This window comes from Globicephala melas, chromosome 2, assembly GCF_963455315.2.
Source record: "Globicephala melas chromosome 2, mGloMel1.2, whole genome shotgun sequence".
In the NCBI taxonomy this organism is placed as follows: domain Eukaryota; kingdom Metazoa; phylum Chordata; class Mammalia; order Artiodactyla; family Delphinidae; genus Globicephala; species Globicephala melas.
The window spans coordinates 72,341,682-72,359,838 of NC_083315.2; the positions used below are offsets into that span (position 1 = coordinate 72,341,682).

The window sequence follows — 18,157 nt, forward strand, 5'->3', positions numbered from 1 at the left end:
GTTCAGCACAAGGACAGGGAGGAATACCTGACCTTGTTTACAATGTTTTGCCTCATTCAGAGCACATTCCCACACAGTTTTTTTTTCTCACAAGAGCTGGTTGAGTCTATCTAGGTCAGATAGATATTCTGTTCCATATGAGTGACAAACTGAGGCCTAAAGAGGATAAGTAACTTGTGTGAAGTTCACGGAAGTTCAGAGTGGAGCGGGGAATACAAGAAAAATCTCCTAAATCCCAGCCTGGAGCTTTTTCCAATACAGCCCACCATGCTGCAGTATTAGGCAAGAGAGAGTGCGCCTTGGTCCTACGGTCCCTAAACTGAGAAGGATCCTGGGAGACAGTCTTATTAGCTTCTGGAATCTTAATAAACCACTTTCAGATCGTGATGAATCTCTGTAAAACTCAGCTTCCAGGAAAATGCATGCACCTCACTCCAGTTTTAACATACAAGTTCAAGGGCTTGCTTGAAGCCATTTTACAGATCTGGAGTTGAGTCCCTCTTCTAGGGTGTACTTAGAGACATGTTCTAAGTAAAGAGGTGAAACATTACTGACTGCTTAGGGGATAACTGACAGGTAAGGGAGTCATTTTGGTTTTTTCTACTTATAATACCTCAACTAACATACACATTTCAAAAAGGAACTGATTTTGAAAACAGGAAAATAAAAAATAGACTTTGATCCAAGCAGCCTGTCCCAAGAACTTCCAAAACGTGAGTTACACATCCAATTTTTAAAAGACTTCAAAGTAGACCCGAAAGGTTATTAATTTTAGAAATTGCCACTGTTATTACGATTATTGCTTTCGGAAATTATGACTTTTTCTGCAACTTTAGTCACTCTTTCTCTCTTAAACCTAAAATTTTAGCTAAGTAATGCTAGATAGGGAAGTTAAATGTAAAATACTGAATTTTCAAAACTCTTTGCTCAAGAAGGCATCAACTGGTGGTTTAAAAGGTCAACAGCTACTAATAAGAATAGTTGTCTCCTGCTTGTAAATTGAAATCATGACAAGTTTAGAATGAATTTTGGTTGTGTTTTTTTTTCCTACAACCCAGTGTAAATTCTCATAGCCATTCCTTTAAGCCTTGAGTCCAAATATTTCTATACCATTTTTAATGTACAATCTAAATGTAAATTTATTTTAAAAAAAAAAGCACTGAGGAAACTCTTGGTTCAGTGGTGTCTGAGCTTCATAATCCAAGATGTGTTTGGTTCATTTAATGTGAGATCTGTTTCCTGAGTAGAAATTCTTTTAAACCTGGGTATTTAAAAAATCTTGCCCAAAATTAGGTCATCCACTTTCATGGCTAATGTGAAGCCCCTCCAGACTCTTTCTAGGGTTTCATTCCTTTACCTGAAAACTGGAGGTGCTCCTGGAATCCTTCACTTAAAATATCTGCAGCTGACATCTCTTTTCTTCTTGAAACTTATTCCTCAACTTCCAATTCCTACTGAAGTCACCATATTTGCCCAGGTATGCAGGTGATAAGCCCCTAAGATACTTTGGATGCTCCCATCCCTGTACCCCACCCATCCCTGTTCATTCCAGCCAGTTGCCAGGTCCTAAGTTGTCCATCTTCACAGCATCTCTCAACTGCCCATCACCTTCATTCTCACAGGTGCTCTCTAAGCTGCTACCTGGACTGATGTTACTGATTTTCCCACATCTAATATCAATGTGCTCTTTCTTGATGCTATATTTTTGAACAAAGCCCAAAACTAAACAAACAAAACAGCTCTAATCAAGTCATTCCTGTGCTCAAAACCTTCAAAAGCATTCTAAGATATATCCAAATTATTAAGCATGGCATTCAAAGCTCTCCAGGGCCTGGTTCCCACCTATATTTCTAGGCTTTTCTTCCATCTCCCAGTTATACACTCTAGACTCCAGTCATATTTTCCTGTTTTCTACTCCCAAGCTTCTTTCTGCTCCACTCTTTACTCCATGAGAGGAAGAGTGTGGGAGCTTCACTGCTTAGTTTTTCAAGTTCAGCCCATTACAAGCTGTTACACTGGGCAAGGCACACAACCTCTCTCTGCGTCTTGTTTGTAACAGGGGGATAATAACACAGATGCTATGAGGATGACTTGATTTAAGTATGTAAAACCCTTAGCAGAGTGCCACACACACAGGAAGATAGAAATAATTGTCAACTACTGTTATTATTTCCCCCCGATTTATTTTTATCCCAATTCCTGTCATTTTTCAATGCCAAACACACGTCATCAATCTCTTGAAGTCTTCTCTCATCCTCAAAGGATAATCTTTCTCCTATGAACTGTCCCATGCCATTTTCTAACTCACATTTATTTGTATCCACACATTATCTCTGCCACCAAATTGTAAATTCCTTTTAGAAGCAGGATTTATTCATTCAGTTAATAGCACTTGAAGGCCTGCTGTATGCTGGGCTCTGTGTTAAGCACAAGATCAATATCTCATTCCTCTTTCTGTGTTTGCCAGAATCTAGCTCCGTAAGACATAGCTGGCACTTAATAAATATTTCTGTCACAAATGGATGATTATGCCCATTCAATTAATGATTTGGTAAGAACATAAATGATCTCTTTTCCCCAAATTGCGAGAGTGTGTAAGCCCCAATACAGTGAAATTAGTAACCTATTTTAAGACAAAACTTTAAAATCCTGTAATCTTAAGAGATGCTACCTTTTTTAATATTTTAAAATTTAATCATTTTATTTAACAAAATTCCTAGTTTTTTTAGAACTTAAAAATATGCACAGGTTTATGGACTATTACTCAGCAATAAAAAGGAATGAACTAATAATACATGCAACAAGTTGGATGGATCTTGAGGGCGTTATGCTAAGTGAAAAAGCCAAATCTCAAAATGTAACATTCTATATGATTCCAGTTATATAACATTCTCAAAAATGATGAAATTATTATTTTCTTAAAGATTTAATATTTGTATAGATTATACTTCCTTTAAAGTTATTTTAAAATATTGGCTATATTCCCAGTGCCATACAATGTATCCTTGTAGCTTATTTATTTTATACATAGAAGTTTGTATCTCTTAATCCTCTACCCCATCTTGCCCCTCCCCCTTTCCCTCTTCCCATTGGTAACAGCTAGTTTGTTCTCTATATCTGTGAGTTGTTTCTTTTTTGTTATATTCATTTATTTGTTTTATTTTTTAGATTCCATATATAAGTGATAGCATACAGTATTTGTCTTTCTCTGACTTATTTCACTAAGCGTAATACCCTCTAGGTACATCTGTGTTGTTGCAAATGGCAGAATTTCATTCTTTTTTATGGCTTATATTCCATTGTGTGTATATATTTACACACACATATACACAACATCTTCTTTATCCATTCATCTATTGATGGACACTTAGGTTGCTTCCATATCTTGACTATTGTGAGTAATGCTGCTATGAACATTGGGGTGCATGTATCTTTTCAAATTAGTGTTTTCATTTTCTTTGGATACATACCCAGGAGTGGAATTGCTGGATCATATGGTAACTCTATTTTTAGTTTTTTGAGGAGCCTCCATACTGTTTTCCATAGTGGCTGCACTGATTTTACATTCCCACCAACAGTGTACAAGGGTTCCCTTTTCTCCACATCCTTGCCAACATTTGTTACTTGTAGACTTTTTGACATTAGCCATTCTGACAGGTGTGAGGTGATATCTCATTGTGGTTTTGATTTGCATTTCTCTGATGATAAGTGATGTTGAGCATCTTTTCATGTGCCTGTTGGCCATTTGTATATCTTCTTTGGAAAAATGCCAAAATGCCAAAATATTGAGATGGACAACATATTAGTGATTGTCAGGGGTTGAAATGGTGAGGGGAAGGGAGTGGGTGTGACTTGAGAAGGTAGCACAAGGGAGATATTTGTGGTGATGCTCTGTATCTTGATTGGGGTGATGAGTCCAAGAATCTACACGTGATAAAATGACAGAGCTATACACACACATTGCAGCAATATCAATTTCCTGGTTTCAGTATTGTGCTCTAGTTACATAAAGTGTGACCATTGGGTGAAACTGGGTGATGGGTACACTGTACCTCTCTATACAGTCTTTTCAACTTGCTGTGAATCTGTAATTACTTCAAAATTAAAAGTTAAAAAATTGTCCAGGTTTAAATAAGGAAGTTGTCTGGGCTCTTCTGAGAAATGAAAAGGAATCACCAAGTTTACTAGGGACCCGTGGGGCTGGGGCCTCATTGGAAGCATAAGCAACTTCATGGCAGACTCTCCTGTTGGTCCTGATGTCACTGCTCATCAGAGTTACTCTTGTCATCACAATACTCCTCTTTATACCTGTCACTACTTTCTTTTGGTGCACATCTGCCTGCTGTATGCATTCTTTTGATCCCTTCACTTTCAACTTTTGTTATGTTTTAGGTATGTTTCTCATAAAGAGCATTTTTATTTGTTCTCAATGCAGTTTGAGACTCTGTGCATGCGAAGATGTGTTTCATTCATCTGCATAATGTATCAGTCAGCATTTAAGTGGAGAAACAGAACCAGTAGGAGATGTATATTAGGAAATTTATTGCAGGAAATGAGGTCAAACAATTATTGGGGCTGGTTTGGCAAGTCTGAAATTGTAGAGCAGGCTGTCAGAGAGGGCAGGTTGGAACTTTCAGGCGTGGACTGAAGCTGCTATCCACAGACTGAATTTCCTCTTCTTCAGGGAAGCCTTAGCTCTGCTTTTAAGACGTTTCAGCTGATTAAATCAGACCCTCACAGATTTTCTAGGATAATCTCCTTTACTTAAAGTCAACTGATTATGGACTTCAGTCACATCTACAAAGTACCTTCACAGCATCCTCTAGATTAGTGTTTGAGTAACTGGGGACCATAGCCTAGTCCAGTTGATAAATAAAATAGACCCTCATAAATAGTATATTGTTATCATTAACATATTTGGATTAATTCCTACTGTCTTATCTGGATTTTCTCTTTTACTAGGTTTTGTAGTTGTTGCTGCTATTTCTCCTCTCCCTGCTCCCCCTCCTTCTTTCTTAATTCTCTGCCTTTTGTTGAACTGTGAGTTTCTCACTTACCTTTTAGTTATTTTCTAGTTTGCAAGTTATAATTTTTATTCTTTATGTGATTGCCTTTAAATTTTTTAAGATCCATATCTGACTGTGTTTTTCCAACCAAGTCTAAAAGTAATCATCTTTATTCATCCAAACAACAATGAGGAAAATAGAGTATTCTAATTATTTCTGAACTATTCCACACTTAAGAAGATAATTCATGTTTTATAAGGCCTTATTTTTAAGATCATATTGTTATTTTTTTCGCTGCCCAGTGTCATTTTTATTTATGAACATGCTTACTAATATTTTTCTCATCATCACCACTTAGGTTCTATTTCTCCCTTCTAGATTCTATTTCCCTCATCAGAAAGTTCTTTCAATAAGTGATAAGCTCTTTGTATTTCTTAAAATATCTTTATTTCATCCTCATTCTTGAGTGATAATTTAGTTAAGTGTAAGATTCTGAATTGGCTGTTATATTTTTCCCTTGATACTTTGAAGGCATTATTCTTTTTTCTTCCAGACTACCTTCTGACTGAGGAGAAGTCCAACGTCAATTTGATTGTTTTTTCTCATAGATTTCCTGTCTTATCTCTTCTGGTGGTTTTCAAATTGTTTTCTTTATATTTGATGTACTATAGTTTCTCTGTCTGTCTGTGTGTCTGTCTCTCTTTCTCTCTGTTCCTCCTGCACCCCACCTCAGTTTTCTTCCATTTGGGAGTCTGTGTGTGACTTTTCAATCTGAAAACTCATGCCTTACTACAAAATTCACCAACATATTTGCATGTTACTACTCCATTCCTTCTCCCTTTCTGGGGCTCCTTTAGACACATAGTGGAGTTTCTTATTCTATTCTTCATCTCTTTCATTGCCTCTTTCTTTTATTATTATTATTTTAATGTTTATTTATTTGGTTGCGCCGGGTCTTAATTGCAGCAGGCAGGCTCCTTAGTTACGGCTTGCAGCCTTCTTGGTTGTGGCATGTGAACTCTTAGCTGCAGCATGCATGCAGAATCTAGTTCCCCGGCCAGGGAACGAACCCGGGCCCCCTGCATTGGGAGCACGGAATCTTAACCACTGCACCACCAGGGAAGTCCCTCTCATTGCCTCTTTCTTATCATACATCTTTGAAGTCTCTCTTAAATTCATCTTCCAATTTATTAATTTTTGCTTTGGTCTACTTTGACATGTTCTGTTGAATTTTACAACTATGACAGCAATATTTTTCATTTCTAGAATATATGCTTATTTTGAAGTCTGCTTACTCTGTTTTCGTAATAAAATCTTCTAACGTGATGAGTTCAGTTGACTGATTTATCTCTTTGATCATTCTTTTATTTTAAAAAATTTTTTATATATGTATCTCTTTATTGGAGTATAATTGCTTTACAATGCTGTGTTAGTTTCTGCTGTATAACAAAGTGAATCAACTATATGTATACATATATCCCCATATCCCCTCCCTCTTGAGCCTCCCTCCCACCCTCCCTATCCCACCTCTCTAGGTCATCACAAAGTATCGAGCTGATCTCCCTGTGATCATTTTTTAACGTAATTATTTTGCAGTCCTTTGGAAACTGCTCTATTTTCTTTAGTACCTCAACTGAAAATTCTCTCATTTGTTATATTTGTTGCGTCTCTCTTATGAGAGTGCGTTTCCTGATGTGCTTCATATTTTTTACTGTTAGATTCTTCTCAACAGTTGTCTTCCACAGTAGTTTCTCAGTAGTGCCCTAGATTGTGGAGGTGATCTCATCCAACAGTTAAGCATTTGCTTCTAACAGTGCTCTCCAGATTTATCAAGTATGGAACACTTAAAAATTGTTTTTTAATAAAATATTTCAGGCATACAAAAATGTATAAAGAATAGTATAATGGGTACCTGTATAACCTTTTTCAGCAAGAAATAAAATATTACAAATACTTTTGAGGCCTCCATATATCACCTTTCAATTGCAATTTCTTCCCCTCCTACCTCCAGAGATAAACACTATGCTGAATTTGGTGGTTTTTGGTCCCTTACACATCCATATATTCCTCCAAATAATATGTATGATTGCTTTATATATTTTTTAACTTTGTAAAATGGTATCACACAGTATCATTTTGCTTTCATTTTCAATTAAAATTTTTATTTCATCATTTTAATAATACATAAATCTCTAGTTTATTTAGGGACAGTTCTATATTATATTCCATGGCATGGATGTACTATAATTTAATTATTCATTCTACTGTTTATACATATTTAGCTTTTTCCTAAATTTTGCAGTTACCAGAAATGCTGCTGTCAACTTTCCTGTACATGCCAACTTGTACACACATGCAAGAATTTTTCCAGAGAAAATCCCTAGGAAAATAATTGTTGGATAATAGGGAATCTGTATTGTTCACTTAATAGATTTTGTCCAACTGCTCCCCAAAGCTACACATAATTTACCCTTCTACCACTTATAAATATCATTTCATCTGGCTCTTCATCTTCACTGATTCCTAGAATTATCAGCCTGTTAATATTTCCCACTCTTGTGGGTTTAAAATCATACCCCTTTCTGATTTTCACTTGTGTTTTATATCTCTAGTCCCCAGTAAGAGGAGACTTTTACACTTGTCATTTGCCATTTGAGTTTCTCCCTCTTATTCCAGTTCTTTCAAATTTTTTTTCTTCTTGATTTTGGGATGCTTTAGAATTAGCAGGATGCAAATTCCCAGTGGTAGTCACTGAAAATGTCTCCTCCCAGTCTCACTTATCTTTCACTTTTTTAATGATGACTTTTGGTTTATAGAAGTTTTCATCTTAATATAGTCAAAGCTCTCAATCTGTCAGTTTAACATTTGTGCTTATTTGCCTGGTTAAAAAAATCTTTCCACACTTTGAGTCATAAAAATATTTTCCTACTTTTTGTTTAATTTTAAAGTTTTGCTATCTAAATTTAGCATTTAAACCCACCTGGAATTTATTTCAAGTATGGTGTAAGATAAGATTTGCTTTTATTTTTGTGTATGAGTAATTAATTGTGCCAGTAACTTTGATTAAATTTTCTTTTTTCTAACCACTCTACAGTTCTACCACTATCATAGATCAACTTTGCATTCATGTACAGGTCGGCTTCTTGCCTTTTATTCTCTTCCATTGATTTATCTGTCTTCTCTGCGCCAATTCCACACCATTTTATTTATTATAGCTTTATAAAAACATTTGATATTTGATAGAGTAAGCCCCGTTTAACCTTCTTCTTCTTCAAAGTTGCCTTAGCTATTTGTGGCATATTGCTTTTCCATATAAATTCTAGGGCCAGCTTACCAAATTCTGTCAAAGAACTGTCCATTTTTATTGGAATCACTTTGAAATATTAGTGTAAATTGTGCATTTTATACTAATCCTATGATTTAATTATGTACGTTAGTGTAAATTACGATATTGAGTCTTATAAATTCTTGATACTCAAGTGTGGTTTGTAGACTAGCAGCATGGGCATCACCTAGGAACTTGTTAGAAATGCAGAATCTCAAGTTTTGTTTTACTGACTTATCTTAAAATTCATTAATCCTTTCTTCTACTATTTCTTATCCACTACTAAACCAATCTATTAAATTCTTTTTATTAGTTATTATCCTTTTATGTCTAAACTTTTGGTTTAATTCCTTTTTTACAGATTCTGCGATGCATTCTCTAATGAAATGCTCTATTTTTCCCTCGATTTTCTTTTATTTATTTATTTATTTATTTATGACTGTGTTGGGTCTTCGTTTCTGTGCGAGGGCTTTCTCTAGTTGCGGCAACTGGGGGCCACTCTTCATCTCGGTGCGCAGGCCTCTCATTATCGCGGCCTCTCTTGTTGTGGAGCACAGGCTCCAGATGCGCAGGCTCAGTAGTTGTGGCTCACGGGCCTAGTTGCTCCGCGGCATGTGGGATATTCCCAGACCAGGGTTCGAACCCATGTCCCCTGCATTGGCAGGCAGATTCTCAACCACTGCGCCACCAGGGAAGCCCTTCCCTCGATTTTCTTGATCATACAATCATACTGTGATCACTTGCGGGACTATTTCTATTGTTATATTTTTAACTTTGTCTTTGGTCATTTGATCCCCTTTCTAGCTTTCTGTGGTAATTTCCATTGAATGCTGGACATCGTATACAACAGTAAAAAATGTAAAGGCTCTGGATAATGTTATCTTTGTATATAGAGGATTTAATTTTTTTCTGGCAAGTGCACAGAGTACAGGCAGATTACTTTGATGAGTTTAGACTGGGCTTCAGGCTTTGCTGGAGACAAGGGACTCTATTTTCAATTTTCTTTTTCTCCTAGGGCCCAGCTGTCAGTCCTAGAGCATACCCTTCAGGTGTCTCAACGGAAAGCTGGGCGTGTTGACCAGGGCCTCTCCACTTCTGTAGGTCCCAGCTCCCACCTCTTTCTCTCCAACCAAAGCCTCTACTCAAGCTCTTCAGCCTCACAGAAGCTGCTTTCCACTTGGATTCTTGGCACCTTGCCCAGTGCACATGCAGCTTAGGAGCTGAAAAACAGCTCTTAAGAAAAGTACCTGTAGAATTTTTAAGCTGACTTCTTTGCAGTTCCCACTTCTTTGAGATCTGGACTTCTCAAATCCTGACCACCTGGGTCATCCAAACTCTCCAGCTCAGTGAGACTATCACAAACCTCAAGCTGCTTCTTTCTACTTCTTTTCCTTGTTCCACAAATCAGCAAATCCCCTTAGGGGAACAAATAGAGGCTAATGTGGTGTTGCCCTCAGTGGGCTTATCTTCTCTTTAAGACCTTGAACTCTCACATCTTATCTACCTTGGTTGATCTCTGATGACTTCAAACAGTTCTTCTTATACTGGGTAAAACAGTTTTTACCCAGTATAATTATTCTTGAATAGTTATTGTTGGTAGTAGGGTTAGTGTTATACAATTTTTCCATCATAGACAAAAATAGAAGTCACTTTTTTTTTCCATGAAAAGAGTATATTCTCTTATTGTTTTTGTTCATACATGTTGTTTCAACTTTCAATAGTAAAATTCAATAAGTTTGACTCCTTAATCATAAAAACTTGCTTTACACATTATTTACATGTTGCCAAAGTCTACAACCATACAAAACATCACAAGGATTTGACTCTATGCATGGTACCATCACAAAAAATAGAAGTCACTTTATACATAATTTTATTTCAATCTATTTTCTAATTTTTTTGAGTAAGTGGTTTTCAATTCGTTTTCAATTCTTTTCCTGACTCTTTGGTTTTCAGTTCTTTTTATTTTTTTCTAATAGGAGAATGTGAGGTGTGATGTTCTTGTATATATACCATTGTAATTATACCCCGCAAGTTTGTATATATCCATTAGTATTTGGTTCTAAATATTTTTAATTGTCTACTCTGATTTATTCCTTGACCTATGAGTTATTTAGAAGTGGAGTTTTAATTTCCCACATATTTGGGATTGTTTCGTTTTCTTTTTCTTACTGATTTCTAAGTTATTTGCACTTTGTTCAGAATTGTGATCTGTATGATATCATTTCTTTGGTGTTTATTGGGACTGGCTCTGTGGCCTTGCTTTGTGAGACATGATTCTTGGTCAGTTTTCACAGAAAATCTACAAATGTTTGAAAAGAATGTGTATTCTCAAAAATTGTTGGGTATAAGTTTCTATTTCTACCCATTCTGTCGAGCATGATGATTTTGTAGTTCAAATATTCTATATTCTTACTAATTTCTAGAGTTGTCATTATTATAGTGAGTTATATATTAAAACTTCCTACTGAGATTGTGGATAATTCTATTTTTCCATGTAATTTTGTCAATTTTTGCTTCTCTGTGTTTTTGATATTCCAAGTTAGAATTGTTATAGCTTTCTGGTGAATTTCATTTTTATCATTATGTAGACAATGCCTTCATCTCTACTAGTGCTTTTGGTCTGAAAATTTCTTCTATTTTTATAAAGCTATCTAGCTTTTATTTGGATAGTATTTTCAATAGATAGATAGATAATGTATTTGTGTTTACATTTATTTATTCTTTTATTTTCAAACTTTTGGTTCAGATGTAAGTACTCAATTCTTATTTTTTAAACTAACCTGCAGTATGTTTAACCACTGAGTTTAGATCATTTATAGTTATACATTTGGATATATTTATACTGTATTATTATATGTTTCTTTTTTAATTTTCCTATCTTTGTTGTCTCTTCCCTGGTTTTTCTTTTTTAATTGGTCAGGGTTTTGGAGGGGATTTTTCTCCCCCATTTTTCACCTCTGCTGGGTGGGAAATTATATGTTCTTTATTCTTCTAGTGATTCCCTTAAAATTTTAGCAATGTAACATTTTCAGTATGGTTTCTGGGAAGAGACATCCACAAACAACTTTAAACCTAAGCCCCTGTGCTTCCCAGGTAATAGGAATTTGGCCCACATGAACATAAGGCACATAGCACCTAGCATGGGAGTCCAGTTTCTTTCTTAGGCAGATGTTCTACCGTTCACAGCCCAGGATGAGTTGTGTGCCACCGGCCACTTCTTGGGCTACGGATCTGAGTTGTTCAGCACAGTAGCCAGTTGTCCAGTACTAGCTGCCTACGGTCCAGACTCCTTGCTAGTCAGGCCTTCCCTGGCCTGTGGCATCTAGCAGTTCCTGGCAGCCCCGTGGCCTCCCTATTGTCAACTTCTTGTTGCTTTTGTTTTGGGTGTCCTCCCCATTTTTGGTATCTTGATATTTTCATGTCTTGCTTTCATACTTAGTTACATTTCTAAGTTTTTTCAAGTTCTATCCATAATTTCTCATGTTTGGAGAGAGAGAGTGGCATCCACAGTTAGCTCAAAACACCCATCTAAATTCACTCTATAAAGCCAGAAAACTTGCAAAATTTAGAAAATTATCTCTTCTAGTTTGGAAGATCCTTACATCTAAATCCCCTCACCATTAAAGAGTGCTTCTACTACAGTATAAGGGATTGGTAGTATAATATATCAAAATATTCAGTTAGTAGGTAGACAGAGGACTTCATTCTGTGTCAGGAAATTCATGTCAGTTCTGGTTCCATCGTTAACTTTGTGACTGAGTGAGTTACTGAGTCTCTGAGATAAACTTTTGCCCTCATTTAATGCGGCTAGTGATGCTTCCACCTACCTCCTATTTCAAAGAATCCCCTTGAATATTAAATGGAAGATTAAAAGATTAAATTATGTAAGTGAAAGTTCTTAAGTTTTTTAGAAGTATCTATCAACAGGTAATTACTACTATTATTGTCATTATCAATGGCTAGTTATATACCACAGAGGGGAAGAGTTGAAACTCCTGGAGGATAATAAGTGCATTTCAACTAACCTACAGCTTCAAGCATAGTGCCCTGAACAGAATAGATGCTTAGAAATTATGGATGGGGGACTTCCCTGGTGGTGCAGTGGATAAGAATCCGCCTGCCAATGCAGGGGACACAGGTCCAATCCCCGGGCCGGGAACATCCCACATGCCGCAGAGCAACTAAGCCCGTGCGTCAACTACTGAGCCTGTGCTCTAGAGCCCGCGAGCCACAACTGCTGAAGCCCGCGTGCCTAGAGCCCGTGCTCTGCAACAAGAGAAGCCACCGCAATGAGAAACCTGCGTACTGCAACACGGAGTAGACCTCGCTCGCCGCAACTAGAGGAAGCCCACGCACAGCAACAAAGACCCAAAGCAGCCAAAAATAAATTAAATTAAATCTTAAAAAAAAAAAAGAAATTATGGATGGATCAATGTACAGCAAAGAATCCATAGCAAAACTTATAGACTAGTTTTTTTATTTGTGTTTGAAAGTTAATACATTCGAGGTATTAGGTCAGGAAATATTGTCAGGGTATTGCTCTTTAGAGTAGAATTCAAGCAAATCCAAACATGCTTTCAGTTATTGGTAGACATGTAAGCTTTTAATAATGGGTAAAAAAAAACCTTTCTCAGAATGATTGTCCTTGATAGCTGAAGTGTAGTAAAGCTTTAAAAAATACATTAACTAATTGCTTGTTTTCTCTGATGTTTTCTATTAATGGTTTTTAATTGTAACATGAATTTTAATTCATTTGCCCTCAGAAACCAGAAAAAAGTGAAAGTAAACATGGTGACTGCTGCCAACCCCAGGGGTTAGCGAGGTACACTTCATGTTTCCCCTATTTGGATGATATAAGTTAAATTCTCTGCATGAGACCTTCAGACAGGTTCTTTACGATAGGAACCCAAAGCGAGAAAGTTGATTGCAGTAGCTACCCTGGGCAGAGTCTTTCTGAAAGAGCTATTGCCCAGCATTGTTAAAAATGTACTTGTGGAATCTCAATGTGGTTTTTGGTCCCAGAGGGATATTGTAGGCACAAGCTTTGCCAGCAGGACAAGGGGGCAATCTTAAGATCTCTCCTTTATATTTATAGATCTGACCAAAATGTGGGAAACTATCAGGGAAGCTGAGACTCTAGCCATAATTAGTCTGTGTTCACCAGTGCCCGTAAGTTACTTCTTGATGGGAATGTCAGATTCCTCATTACCTGGGGAATGAGGGAGGCTTATCACCTCCTACCTTAAATCCACTTGTTTAAGCTGCACCCTGGTGAACCCAACCAATGCTCTTTTCAATCTAGCAAGCTTTCCCTTCTTCTAGTCATCCTCTGCCTTGGTATTAAAACACCATCAATTTCATACCAATCTCCTACTCAGGGGTAAGCAATGCCTCCCCATTGGTTACTCTCTAAACTCATTCTGCATTCAGAGCCATCCAGTATGTTTTCTGGCTTGGTTCTGATTCTGGTTCCTCTCTCCTGCGTTTACTGCCACTGCAGACCCTTGCTCTGACGGCCCGCTCTATGTAGGGCTTCTGTGTGTTCTATTCTTTCCCTCTCGTGTTCCTGGAGCTCCTCTAGCAGAAGCCCTGAGCTTTTGAAGGGCTCAACTTGGAACAGTGTGGGATGAAGGACATCCTTTAGCCATGCAGGTGAGCCAAACCAATCTAGTAGCATCACCTGCGTGGGGGGTCTTGCTGTCAGCTGTCCCTCACATTCTGCCTTCTGCATCTCTTTCAAAACTAATCCAAATCCCACCTTTCTCAGCCATCTCAATGCATTCTCTTTTTCCTCTCAGTGATTTTAATTCTTAGAGATTTAAGATAAAACAGATAAAAAATAAAAACTTCCATGTTGGAATCAGTATTTCCCAAACCTGAAAAATATATCAACCCTTCCAGTGGGGGAAAAAAGTCTCTCATATCCTTACTGTTAAATTAGTTTTATGATGATATGTAAAATATACAACCATAAAATGAGGTACAAATCCTTTATAATTTTATATAAAAAGTTATAAATTAAGTAAAACAAAACTTCACAACCAAAAGCAAGTTCACAGCATGTCACAGACAGTGTTCTTTTGCTGAGTTAATTATGACAGAGGATGTCATTTTGCTGAAACTAAACCAGCAACAAAAATGTGGTTCTGAGTGCCACAATGCAAGTTCTTCTGGGTTCAATCAATAATCTGCCACTTCTTAGCTGTGTCACCTTGGGCAGACAACTTCTCTGAGCCTCAGTGTCCTCATGTGTAAAATGGGTCAGTGGCTGTATCATACAGTTATTGTGAAATCAAATACGTCTGGAAAGTATTTAACCATAGGACGTTTGTGAAGTTTTCTGCATAGTGTCTGACACATCATAGGTGTTCAGAAGTTGGTAACTTTTACTCTCATTCTTAGACTTATACCACCGTTCTCATTTTATAATTTTAAAATACTGAGTCTTAGTCAATTAAGTAACTGCCCTTAGGTAATGGAAGATTCTTTAGGTTAAAATGCTCTGTTAAGAGCCTACAGTACAGAGAAGAAACATTACAAATTTAGACTTTCTTAATTATGGTCATAGATTGACTCCATTCGGATAGTAATCCAAACACCACAGAGCATAATGTTAGCGTTACAGGAATATTTCATTTCATTAATTTATTTATTTATTCCCAACCTTGTTCCCAAAAGCATTTGAGGCAGCTTGCTATGTGTAATGCAAAAACATGATAAAATAAACTGAAGAGGAAATCAAAATAAAGAGAAAATAGAGACTCTAGTAAGAAAGTCAAGGTTAACATCAGTTGGGCATACTCTACATTTCAATAAAGTCACTAAAGGTAATGCAAAAATTTCCAACTTTTCAAGGAACTGAAACATAAGGGGTTTTCCTCCTATGAGTCATCAAATAGGAATACTGTTTGAAGGAGTGACCTTGATTTCAACAATGTTGTTGCTTAAACCCAATTGTGAGTTTTATGTAAATGATAACTGTCTTGTTCCCCAATGCAAGTGAGTAGCATAATGTCAAAGATACAGTCAGTAAGAGCCTACTTTTACAGTAGGGTGGCCCAGCCTGGTCTGCTGATGTGGAGTGACTGCCACCCTTCATGAGACCTCCAGGGACAGTATTTCTTTCAACTGGGCTTTTGGTAGATACTGAATAACTTATTTTTTGGTTGATAAAGATAATAAAAGCATCTGCATCTTGAGTGACTCCTATGGTCAAATCATCAAATGCTTTGTATTATCTCTGATACACTAAGGGCTACCATTTATTTGATGCTTTCTATGTGGCATGTATAGAACCTATAAATAATGACTATAAATAGTTACTTCATTTTATCCTATAACTATCCTGCTTTACCATGAGGAAACCAAGGCTCAAAGAGGTTATTTAACATGTCCAGGGTCGTAGAGCTAATAAGTTAACAAAGCTGGGATTCCAACCCAGGCTCCTCTGACCACAAAGCCATCTCATGGCTACAGATGATCAGCTTTTCTCAGAACTGCGGGGGGGAAGACAGAAGGGCAGGACCAGGCAGTTGAGTCTTGCTTTTGTAAATATGTCTGGTGGTTTTTATTATAGTAAGGATTACAAACATTTATTGAGCCTATTATGTACCAGACACTGTGCTGAGCACTTTAATATCAATATGTCATTATAATTTAGTATTACCCTGTAAGCTAGGTCCTGATATTATTGTCCCTATTTTATAGGTGAAGAAATTGTGGATTAGAAAGATTATGTAATTTACTCAGTCTTGGAGATAATCGTGCCAGAGTTTAAACCCCGGTCTAACTGTTTTTGGAGCTGGTCTTACTATGTTGCATTACTGCTAGGAAGCGTACAGAGGGCAGAGGAAAGGTATTATCATTATAGATCTTCATATCTCCTGAGTCATATGGCCGTGCAACTGTGGGTACTCAGAAACTCTTCATTGAACTGCCGGGAACATTATCATTCGTGGGTTGCATGTTGATGGCTATGTACTAAGGATCCATATAGATGGAGGTAAAAGGCTATGTATGCAATGATGGCAGATGACAGATGATGGTTGGATGGATGGATAGATAGATTGATAGATGATTGATAGATATATAGATATAGGTAGATGGTAGATATAGAGAGATAGTGATAGAGATAGATAGATAGGTAACAGATAGATAGATAGGTAGATGGATAGATAGAGGTAGACGGTAGGTATAGATAATGAGAGAGAGAGAGATTGATAGATAGATTTTCCAGTACATCTCGACTCAGATACCCACTCCTCAGGTGTGTCATTTTCAAAACAGTTGACCATCATAATCATTGGTCAGTTTGCCAGAATAGCACACTCTTGTGGTAAGGCTACATGATACAGGTTTTATGTCAGCAATTTTGAATAGGGAACTTGTTCTTTTCCTGGCACAATCCAGGTTTTCATATTTTTAAACAATGAAGTCATATGGTGAAACATTACATTTGGTGCTCATTTTATCAGGAAATTAGTCCCAATTCTCCACTTCTCTTAGTAAGTATAGCCTGGCCAAGTTGTCCTCAAACATCCTCTCCCACACCTGAATGCCAGCCAAGCTCCAGGGCAGAAGGTAACAGATTTCCAGAATGAAACCTTTCAGCACCGGCAGCCAATCACGTGGGAGTGAAGGAGGCTCTCTCCTACAACTGAAACCACAAGGGAGTTAGAACAGGAGGCAAGATAATTACCTACCTGGACAACAGCCAGGGGAGCAGCCCGGCCTCTTGTGAAAATGCCATGGGAAATGTAATGACCACATGTGGTAAGGAGGACCTCGCTTTCCTACCTGATCTGATAAGCAAGGTCAAGGCAGGACACTGATCCCAGGGACAGAAGGGACCGGTATTTATTATTTATCCAACACTAGGCAGCAGGCAGGTTCTGCACGATGCAGGGATTGGTCTCAGCACCTATTTTAGGGCTTAAAATTTTTCTCTGGGGACCTAAATTTCTTGAGTTTAGTGTTCCCCATTTCCTTAAGCTGACCCCTGATGTCCAGGAGTCTCTAGTGACCTACATGGGAGTGGGGGGCAAGGCTTCACAGATATTGGAAGTTCACCCTGTCTCCTCACTCATGAATTCACCTAGGCTTCTCTTCCTCTGTCCTCTCCATCTCCCTGTTGCTCATCCATCAGGACTTAGCTTAAATGTCTCTTCTCTGGTCCCCCAGGAGTGGACAAGGGACTCCCTTGGGAGACGCATAGCGCGTTGTAACATCTTCTGCCACAGCGCACACCTCACTGAACTGTGAACTCCTGTTTCTCTTGCTAGACTGTAAGTTTCTTGCCGTCAGGGACTGTTCAGTATTTTATTCAAAGGCGGTAACCCAGTACCATCTGTTCTTGTGTAACACGTGGTCCCTGTGATGCAAATGAGCTCATACACAAGTTGCAAAGAGGGGTATGGTGTCTGCGTAACATGCAAGTCTCATTGGTTTGTAGGCAATTCGTTCTAACACTTTACTCTTGTTCCGCCAAACAGCAGCCAATGCAAACTAACATACTGACTCTAGCAAGCCACGAAAGGACACGATCCTGAACCCAAAGCCCATTCACCTCAGTGTGTACAATCCCATTTGTCCCCTCAGAGATGCTGTAGGTTTCCTGCCTGGATCCTTCCAGCCTACCTGCTTCTACCAGGGTCACTTGCAGATTTCAGGACCTGTCAGTCACTTTCTGGCTCTCCCTCACTGAGGGTATTCTCTGCCCTCCGGGAGGGAGCACTTGGCTTGTGTATAAGGCAAGAAGTGCCGAGGAATTAATGCCCCAGGAGTGATCTGCAACCTGCCAGGGTCCCACTTGGGGTTGAGTCCC

At 37.9% G+C, this 18,157-nt stretch overlaps 1 long non-coding RNA gene across 1 annotated transcript in view; it reads right to left on the reverse strand.

The window, feature by feature from the left end:
* LOC132596845 (uncharacterized) overlaps positions 1–18,157 on the reverse strand; it is a 119,224-nt gene that overhangs the window by 46,049 nt on the left and 55,018 nt on the right. The window lies entirely within an intron of this gene.